The 10874-nt window shown below is 47.0% G+C and overlaps 1 long non-coding RNA gene across 1 annotated transcript in view; it reads left to right on the top strand.

The window, feature by feature from the left end:
• The window catches only part of LOC109323966, a 28078-nt gene extending 18011 nt beyond the window's left edge, over positions 1–10067 (top strand). The window contains exon 3 of the long non-coding RNA XR_002104803.1: positions 9709–10067. This is a non-coding gene — a long non-coding RNA (uncharacterized LOC109323966). The remainder of the gene's footprint in view (positions 1–9708) is intronic.
• The last annotated feature ends 807 nt before the right edge of the window (positions 10068–10874 follow it).

Below are 10874 nucleotides of genomic sequence, written 5' to 3'. Positions count from 1 at the left end.
AAGGTTGTAGGCAGCCACAAGATCCCCCCTCAGTCTCCTCTTGCAGAGATGGAAGAGATTCATGTCCCTAAGCCTCTTCTCATAGGGCTGGCCACGGAGGCCCCCAACCATACAAGTGGCCCTCCTCTGGACCCTCTCCAGGTTCTCCACATCCCTCTTGAAGTGTGGCGCCCAGTACTCCAGCTGCGGTCTGAGCAGCGCCACATAGAGGGGGACCAAGACCTCTCTGGACCTGTTAGTGATGCCCCTGTTGATGCATAACAGGGTGTGGTTGGCTCTGCCTATTGCTTCATTACATTGGCAACTCATATTCATCCTGGAGTCAATCATGACTCCAAGCTCCCTCTCTGCCTCTATGCTGCTGAGAGGGTCAGCCCCTAACCTATAACCATAATGCTGGTTCCCTCTCCCCAGGTGCAGCACTTTGCACTTGTCCTTGTTGAACCGCATCCTGTTTAGATCCACCCACTTCTCTAACCTATCCAGGTCTGCCTGGATGAGGTTCCTGCCTGCTGGTGTATTCACTTTACCCCACAGCTTGGTGTCATCAGTGAACTTGAACAGGGTGCTCTCCACACCCTCGTCCAGGTCGCTAATGAAGACGTTAAACAGCACCGGCCCAAGGACCGAGCCCTGGGGGACTCCACTGCCCACACGCTCCCAGGATGACATTGAACCATCCACCACCACCCTCTGGGTGCGCCCCTGGAGCCAGTTTGACACCCATGTGACTGTGCATTCATCAATGCCGCAGTCCCTCAGCTTGCCCACCAGAATTGGGTGGGACACTTGTGTCGAAGGCCTTCTGGAAGTCCAAGAAGATGACATCGACTTCCTCCTTCACATCTAAGCTCTTTGTTACCTGGTCATAGAAAGAGACCAGGTTAGTTAGGCAGGATTGGCCTGGCACAAACCTGTGTTGGTTACCCCTCAACATCACATCCCCTGCAATGCTCTCACAATGTGGCCCTTGATAATTTTTTCAAAGACCTTCCCCAGGATAGAAGTAAGGCTGACTGGCCTGTAGTTGCCAGGCTCTTCCTTCCTTCCCTTCTTGAAAATAGGGAACACTTTGGCCCTTTTCCAGTCCTCAGGGACTTGGCCCGAGCACCAGGAGTCCTCAAACAGCCGTGCCAATGACTCCGCAATGACACCAGCCAATTCCTTCAGTACCCTCGGATGAAGGTCATTCAGGCCCGCTGACTTGGATACAGCTAAACAACCTATAGCCCTCTATGTCTAATGCCCAGTCAAATGTTTCATCCCACCATGGCTTCACTCAGTCAACCAGGTCAATTTTACTACTTGCATACTACATGTTCCCCATGCTTCTTGCATTAGTGAAGAGACACCTTAATCCCCCCGTGGGAGCCCTGGGCACCCCCCCCTACCTGAGAGACAACTGGTCCCTTGGTATATACCTGAGCTCTTACCTGGGCAGGTCCTACACCTGGTTGAGTTGGTTTTGACTGGTGTGTGCCAATAATGTTCCTGCTGGAACAAAAACTCAGAGGTTACTCACTATTGCATGTATTGGCAACCTACAATCCATGAGCCTGATCCAGTCCACAGAGCCACTGGATCTAGCCCATAGAGCAGGAGATTTAGAAGCAAGGAGAATCAACAATGCTGGTGGTACCACAGCTGGGTTCTGGAGGCCTTCAACCTAAGCTGGGTCATTCTGGCTTACCACCAAAAAATTATTGCAGATCCTTAGGTTAGAGGCTCTTGTCTCTCAGTTCAGGATCAAAATGATGACCATATTTGGGATCAGTAAGGAACGTTACCCTACCCCAGCACTTTTTTCTGTGTGGAGCAGGGGGTCGGACCCAATGATCTACCAGGTCCCTTCTGACTCCAGTATTCTATGATATCTTATGGGGGGTTGCTCTCCTGGGCTGGGCACTCTTGCTCCTGGAGCCTCTTGCAGCTCCCAGAGGACCCAACATCCATGTCAAGCTCATCAGGCTCAAGGAGCTGAGAGGTGGGAGGAGGGCCATCAGACTCTCCCACCATCTCCCCTACCCCCAGGTCACCCCCGAGCATGACAGTGTCAGGGGGGTGCTGAGGACGCAGGCAGAGAGGGGGGCCTTGGTCACTAAACTCCCCTTCACTTGAAGTTGTGGGGAGGTCTTGAAAAGGGGTAATGAGGCCTTTTTTCTGGGACTTGCCCTTCCCAGCAGGAGGGGCCAAATCCTTCCCTGGGTGGGAAGGAAAAGAAGGGGCCGGGTCCATCACCATAGAGTTAGCTGACTCCGATGAACTGGGGAGTGACTGGGAGGAAGGCCCTTCCCCACCACCCAGTGAGGCTGCTGCACCGGAGGCAGATGAGCCATCATTGGGCGCAATTCCACCTAACATTAAATTCCAGTTCTTATTGATATTATTTTATTATTGTAACCTCTACAATCCTTAATGAGGATTAGAGCTTGCCAGTGCTAATCACTGCATATACAATTCATAAGACACACTTCTTGCCTCAAATAATTTATAAAGAGACATGACAGATAGGTGAAAACTAGGAACACAATCTTCATTTGTCATCTTGGGGAATGAGGCACAGAAAGAATAAATAATTACACAAAGTCAAGTTAAAGAATAAACAACGTGCACAAAGCTTGATAGTGCTGCACGTGGAGATTGGACTCACACTTCTGGAGTTCCAGACCAGGTTCTAACTCACAAGAGCACCTTTCCCCTCTAACACTTGATGCTGAACACATTCCAGGCTGTGCTCTGAATTCAAATACTGCGTAGCAGTAGCTTTCTTTTCTAAGGAAAGCTGTGCAAACTCCTTGGGAATTCATTCCAATTGCAAATGCTTTCTTTTCTTTTGATTCACAAATCCAAGGTCTGAGGGGCTAAATTTACTGAAAATCAAGTATATTGGAGTCAAAAGAGGAGTTCTTATACTTCTTACATAAAGTGTCAAATCAGGCCAGTACTAGGTCTGGGATCATTTGCAAACATTCATAAACCTTGAGGAACCTGGTATAAATCCTGAATTTGTAGTAAAACTAAGAGAGAGATCAATGTGAAAAGTTCCCTGCTTGCCCTGGTGTGAAAAAAAATGTCCCTTTGGTGCGCATGTTTATCTTTTATCAAAGAATGATATGGATAAAAACATCTCTGGAAACAGGCAACCAGCTTAATCAGAACAACCAAATGCAACAATGTCACAAAGAGCCAAGGTAACTTGTTACCTTGTAATCTCCCTAGGTTTCAAGGCACAGACTCATCAACAGAGCAACTCTCACTTGAGAACATCTTTAAAAATTCTGCACCAAGATCTCACTTTTCTTCAAGTGCCACTCCCCAAACCAAAAGTCAACTATGGTCCTTTTTACTGTGTCTGCCCTCAGATACATGTGTGGTGAAGAAATAAAGACAGCTGACTTCAAATTCATGATCACCTTAGGTCAAATGCATAGGCACCTTAGATCAACAACCTCTTTAATAGAAAGGATAGTTCAGTAACTAAGGAGCACTTTTACATGTGCTCTGGGGGTGTACTAATTAAAGTGCCACTGTCTCATATCAGTGTCCCACACACTTCAAAATGGGGGATATTGCAAATGCTTCAAAACATTTTAATGAGCTTTAGTTCAAGTGCCTCCACTGCCATTTTGAAGTGGGGAAATGCTGATACACGAGATGTGGGAGGCTGCTGGAGCACGGTAATTAGCATGCTCCAGGAGACTCATTGAATCAAGTCTGCTTTGATGTGCTGTAATTACACTGTATTGAAGCAAGCTCCACACTTGTGTAGAGGCACCCTAAGGAACTTGTGCTGAGTTTGAAACACCCAAGTTTAAACTCAATGCTTTGCATATACATGCTCTGTGATTGTAAGCCAGTCACCAAAGTCCTTAGCAGACATTACACTTGAGATGCAACTAACCCGTTAACCACATCTTACATAGTAAGCTGGGCATGCATACAGGCAATGATGTGAAAACATGTGAAACAAGCCACAAAATTATTTCAGAAAATATATGTAATAATTTTGGGTCTGGTTTCCATCATGCCTTTAAACTGAATATATGGCAGATTCCCCATAATGAAACCTGATGCTGGTTACATAATGAAGCTTAGTCCATAGCTGTCCTTTTATCAGTAGGCTGACAATCATGTGATTGAGCCCTGCTTGGGGCTGCATCCTGCTGCTTTCAGGGTACCAAGACAGGGGCTCTCATCAGCTGGGCTAGGGGTACCAGGTCATGGGGAGTTGGAGGGCTCCTCATGGCCTGAAATGTTGATCAGCTTGCTTTGCAGCTCCCATGGAGCTGTAGAGCAAGAGACCTGATGCATCCTGGCCATGGGGAACCTGGGATGGAGAGTGGTTTCCTGATCCTGGGGTGCCCATGTGCCAGAACTTTTAAAAACTAGTTTGGAATATCCTCAGTGGTTTTATGACATCCCTGGTGCATGAGGATCCCAGGTCTGGAGAGCCACTTTCGTATTCCAGGGCCCTGGCACACTGGGACCTTAAAAACCCATGTATGCAGCTAGGCAGCACATGAGGTCTTTTGACATTCCAGTACATGGGGCTCTGGGAGCTGGCTGGAAACTCTGGTACAGCCCTGGGGTTGGTTTCAGCAACCAGCTGATTGTCAGTCCCAGCCTTGGGATCCTACTGAGGTCTTGAACTGGCTCCAGTGTGATCTTGAGGCTGAGACTGCCAATCAGCTGATTGCCATGCCCAACCCCAGGGCTGCACCGGTTCATTGGGCACCCATCTTTCACTTGCTGGTGTAAGGGGTTCCTGGGATCATGAGTCTGCTTCCCTTCTCCCCCCTCTCCACTGGCAAGTAGTAATGTCATTGCTGGTATCTTATCCCTGATCCCAGAATCATACCTCCTGTCATGCACATGTGGCATAGCAAGAGGTGTGAGTGTTGGGATTGGAGAACAGATCCCACCACACCATTCAGTGAATATGTGCCAGGGGCCTTAATCTCTGTGCTGTAATCCTCTGGTGGGCAATAGCATTTTCCTCCATCATAAGGATATTTTGAGGATAACTACATTACAAATTTTCAGATACTAGGGCAACTGAATCATAAATGTACCTAAAATTGGCATCTTTGAATTGTCAGGTATTCTTTACACACCCAAAACTTGTATCAATATCAGATGAAAGGAACCCTAGCATTTCAGAATTGTGTTCACCTCAGGACAAGTTTTGTGAGAAATTGTAATGAACTGCAGTGAATGCCAGTCAGAACTTCTGTAGGGAACTGACCCCCAACACCAGAGTCCCTTGTTAGCACCCTAACTACTGATTCAGGCTTCCTCACTGCATAACTAATCTGTGGTTTGAAGCAGAAATCACACAAAGCATAGAGATTTCAACAAAACTTGGAAGTTTTGGCTTGTCTTGGTGTTGAACTTTTGGTTTCACTCAAAATTATGGGCAATACTTGGTCAAGGTAGGATACAAACCAACAAAACACAATATGAAAATTCCAATGGTGCAAAAAATGTGGTTTTATAAAATTTCAGTGGAAAATCAAATGCATAAACCAACATTCTGTTGATTTATGCATGGCAAATCCCATAAAATGCATTAAATATATGCCCCAAGAGTGATTGTTACAATATAGTAACTTCTAGTTAGGGCACCAGATGAATATGTTAATTCTCTGTACAAACATCCCATAACAGTCTGCTCTTCAGTGTCCATAAACAAAAGCAAATATGGTGGAGTGCATTCATAAAATGTGCTGCAACTGCTTGGAGTAAGCATAACAAAGCCTTAAAAAGCAATCAAATATTTGTAAAATATACAAAGAATGAGCTGCTCTCGGCTGAGTACAGCTCAGTTGGAAAAAAAAACCCTCCTGTCCTGCGCATCCTGTAATAAAGTTGCTGCCTCTGGCCCATTTTTTAAGGTCAAATCTTTTCTGGATGTGGTAACATGCAGGGACCTGGCTATGAGGGAACTTCGTAATTGGTTAAATCTGCACTGGTATACAGCCTCCAGACAGGAGATATAACATTATCCAAAGAGGTGAAATTTTAAACGCAACCTGACAGACTTTACCTTCACTTGGCAGTGAATTCCAAGCCCGGTAATATAACAGCTTTGTAAATATTGCTAAAGCAAGGCCAGCAAGTATGGGATTTATGCAACCTTATATGCCTGTAATTTTACTAACATCAAACAAGGGAAGACCTCTAACCCAGCAGTAATTGCAGACATAGCTTGTAACCTCTTGCTGAAGGTTATGAGTCCGGTAAGACGCAGATTGAGGGCTGGGTATTAAAAGCACATTGGTGTAGGCCTCACTGGGGCACTGATCAATATATGTTGCTCACACAAAGGCTTTGCTAAAGTACTGGCCAGAGTAGGCCTTGCCAGCAAACCTGACCCATGCATGAACTCCTCACATAAACAAAACTTAGCCTGTAAGCCAGATGTGAATTCTTACCATCATTTTCCCCCTTCCATTTCTTGTTATCTCCATTTCCATTAGTTCCCTCATTCCCATTACCTTAAAGCAGTGACTTGTGAATTATGTGTGTTTTTACATCTAACATTGATAATACATCTAACATTGATAATACTGAATAGCACCCTTAAAAGGATCTCACAGCACCATGGGATGCCACAGCTTCCTGTCTGAGAATCCTTGATGTTAAGGGGTGACAACATGAAAGCCTCATCTTTCCCAGGAAAAATGAGCAGCACTACTATTTGGGAATTCTCTGAGAAGTAGCAGCCATGCTGGAGTACCAGTGCCAAATCCTTCAGGGCAGTTAACACCACATTATGGTCAATTAGATATGTAACCTGGGTGGTACTCCAAGAGGTACCCCCTCTCCAGCTGAAGGGATCAAAGCAGGTGCACAGCACTGTGGGAGGTTAGGGACTCTCCTCCCGCTATAGAGCAGAGCCAGACCACCAGTGGGGACTTAACCATATATCTTTTAATAAGGGAACAATACTGGGAACATAACAGGCATAAATCAGAAGGTATAGTGGACACTACAATGCCCCTAGGGGGTAGGATTCAACAAAGGTTAGATACTTACAATCACTGACAAAAAACAGGGTTAACAAAATATAAAACATGAACAGTGGAACAAACAATATGGGTTGGTGAAATATAAAAAGGCGCAAAATGTCAAATGACAAGGAAATATAGGGCTTAGGTACCTGGAGGGGGAGAAAACACAGTGGCCCCTTTCCACTGCAAGAAGATTTGCTTTTTGTTAACTCACTCACCCCAAAAGGGAATTGAATTCAGGTCTACCACATGGTAGGCAGAAACACTGCCACACAGCCACCAATGAGCTGCCTGTTCTCTGCTTAGAGGAGCTGGAAGCAGAGCTGGGAACCTCTCAGGTCACTGCTCAGATCCTTGCTGGAGCTGGGAAACCTCTCCTGCTGGCTGCAGCCTCTCGTAGGGGATCCTGGAGCCCAGCGGGGAGCCTCTCCTGCCAGCCGCACGCCGTGCTGCTGAGGGTCCAACTGCTGCCTGCAGGTCCTGCTCCTCCAGGCTCTTCTGGGGCAACTGCTCCTGCCCCTTTGACCCAGCTTTTCGAAGCTCCTTCCTTGTGGTCCCTCGCTGGTCTCCCCTGAGTCAGCTGCGCTGCCCCTTTTATCCCCCTCCAGGTGACCCAAGGGGCCAATCAGGGGACACGGAGGGTGAGTCTCTGGGGCCTGATTGGTGAGGAAATGGAATGCCAAGTCCTCCAATCATCTTTTGCCCTTTCAAAACCCCTGGGCTAAGTCACTGCTAGCTAGCCCATCACAGATAGATTTAAATAATGTGGCCATTTTACCACAGTCTTAGATTAAATGAATTGTCTAACATGATTGACTTCCAATGCTAAGCCTGACAACAGTATAATAAAGGCCCAAGAAATCTGTGGAATCCCAAGTTTAGTTGAAGCTGCTCCATTTCCAGTCTCTCAAATAGCTTTTCTTTGACAGAGGGGTACTGAGATATCTATGAGAATGCTAAATTACTAAGATGGTTGCTGATGGATGTCAGTTTTCTGTTAGGGGTGTAGGTTGTAGCTGTGACACTTCCTCAGCCTGATCAAGGGTGTTTGTGCCTGAAAGCTTGCAAAGAAGAATTTTCCCTGCTATTTGAGTTGGTTTAATAAAAAGTATTGGATTTATCCAAATAACCTTATCTGCAGTTTGCTGTAAAGAAGGTAGTGGTAAAATAGTGAAAGTGCTCTACAGCTATGCTGTGACAGAAATGCATGGTTGCAGAGTGCTTTAAAAGTGGCCAGTCACATGACAAATTAAATCTTATGTAATGAAGGATCAGATGAAGGTGTTCCAAAGCAGAGCACTATCATCTAACTTCTTTCAGTCCCGACGCATGATCAGGGTTGGGCCGATACAGGCCATCCCCATCTCTGCTGCTGTTTGCAGGAAGGGAGGGGGGATGAAGGAGGGGGAGCACAATGCAGGCTGGGGTTTACCCTGCCTGAGCTGGAAGGGCGGTGGGGGGGGGCTGTAAATTAGAGCCCCCTCGCCTTGGGGCCTCCCCAGACCCTCCCTCCAGTTCAGGATAGGCAAACCGTAGTCCACAGTGTGCTCCCCATCCCTCACCCCCACTCCCTTCCTGCAGACAGCTCTGGAGGTTGGGGAAGGGGCATGGCTAGGGGACAGAGGTTGGGCTACAGGCAGGCAGCTTCTCCTCTAGATCAGTTTCAAAGTGAACCTCAATCCCCCTCCCTAACCAACCAAACAGTGGACTTCTGTTGAGTCAGGGCAAGGGGAGGAATGCTTTAACTCATAGTGCTTTCTATTAAGCACCATGAGTTACAGTAAGGAGATGCACATCTACCACACAATTTTTTGTACAGGTTGATATTCAGAGATCTTCTTTCTCTGCAATATGTTTATTACCAAAGGAAGGGATAAGGAAGTCCATGATAGCAAATTTTTGTGGGTATTTTTTTGAATCAGTAGGCAGTCTGGTTTTTTGTTTCCAGTGCTTTATCCTATCTTTTTCCAGTGCTCTTTCCAAAGGATCGTCACTTTGTCATTGTCTCTGACTGGTTCAGATTTGTAACAGCGGTAAAAATTGCACCTAGAACCAGTATGTAGATCTAATCCAAACGGTTGCCATTTTGTGACCTTATATCTCATACTTTTTGCCCCATGCCCACATGCACATTTTATTTAATTTAGATTCTGGCCTTGCATTCAGATCCAGTAGTACAATCCCTTGTATTCTTTAGCTAAGGAAATGGTATTCCAGTCATGCTAGCAGACATGATTTTAGGATTTCTAGTCCTGACTAGGAACAAAACACCATACATACATGCGGTGCTACAAAAGTAAAAAACCTACTACTTATAAATGAAATTGAGATGTGTAATTTGCCATGCCAGTCCTTAGTCCCACGCTTCAATTTTTCTACCTGAATAACAGTCTCTGCTGCCTTGTGAGCTGATGGCTTGTAATGTAGACTATTAAAGCTATCAAGGGTTCTCACCCTCAATGTTGAGTCCGGTAAAACCTTGCCCTGCCCTCCTCAGTTCAAGAATCATTGTCACAATAATAGTGACAAGAGTGCCCCGGCTCAGGGCCCTACTATGAATATCCTTACTTAGACTCAGTCCCCCATACATATCACTTCTCTACTCAGGGCACATTGAGCTGGAACATGCGTTTAACATGTCACCCGCCTTCTCACTCACAGTTTTACCAGTCCCTTCTCTCTTCTGGTCTTTCAGGCTCATCACTGATCTAGCTCAGCTTGCCAACATCTGGCTTCCATGGACTCTGCTCTGTTAAGTATACTGATTCCCCAAAGTCAGTCCTGGTGAACAGCCTTTCAGCTGTAGGCTTCCACCACTCACCCCTGCCAGGGCATTCTACTTTCCTGAACTATTCCAGGTGATGCGGGGAACTCATTTCTGGTTCCCCTGAGAAGTTTTCCTGTGAAGGGTTTGAACCAGCATCTACATTATGCCCTGTGAATTGGTGCTGGCATATGTTTACAAGGCGTGCCCTTGCTGGAGCCAGATGTTCCCTTTCCTTCCCTTCTTCCACTGCTGACAGCCAGTCTGCTTGCTGCCTCAGTTTCCTGTAATTCCTGCTGCACAGCAGTCTCTCTCTCTGCCACATATCCTCCCTGTAACAGGGGACCTACCAGGGCCAATGTCTACATGGCCCGCCCACCTGTTCTTGGGCAAACCGCCCGCCTTCTTGCCTGCCATGCCTTGGTCTTAATTGATTAATTAATATATGTAATTAGGCGGGAGGCTGCCCATTTTCTGCCCCACTGCTAGGGATCGCTACCTGCATTCCTCCCCTACATCACAGTCCAAGCCTTGCTGATGACATCCTGATGTTCTCATACACACCATTCCCCCACGATGGGGCCCAGAATCCTACTATAGGACCCCACCTGGGTTCCTCCCTTCAAGCAGACTCTGCCACCTTCATACCAGGTGATATATTGCCCTGCCATCGGTTCCCCTCACTGGGACCTTCGGCTCACACTAGCCCCAGCCCACCTCCAGGCCAGTCAGGACCCCAGGCCCCTGGCTCTTGAGTGTCCCTCTCGGTGGGCCTCCTTACCCTTCTGACCCTCCTGGTCCTGGCCCCCATCTGGGCCAGTCAGGGGAAGCTCTGCCAAGCCCTGATGTATGACCCATACTCTTATCCTGGGGTCCCCCTCTCTGGGTCTTCCTTTATGGACATGGGGAGCTGGGGTACCTCACACCATGACTGGTACCTCAGGGTCTCACAGAGGACTCTTACTCCCCCCCCCCCACTGGGCAGCATGTCTTGGTGCTAAGACTGGTGTTATCTCTGACTCATACTCTGCCTCCCAACAATGGAGGACTTATTGGGGTCAGGGCTCAGCTCTCACTCTCTCTGGATGAGCCCCCTC

The sequence above is a fragment of the Crocodylus porosus genome, unplaced genomic scaffold, assembly GCF_001723895.1.
Source record: "Crocodylus porosus isolate Cpor-Errol unplaced genomic scaffold, CroPor_comp1, whole genome shotgun sequence".
In the NCBI taxonomy this organism is placed as follows: domain Eukaryota; kingdom Metazoa; phylum Chordata; order Crocodylia; family Crocodylidae; genus Crocodylus; species Crocodylus porosus.
Note: the sequence above shows the minus strand (reverse complement) of the source record. Positions and strands in the feature narration are given on the sequence as shown.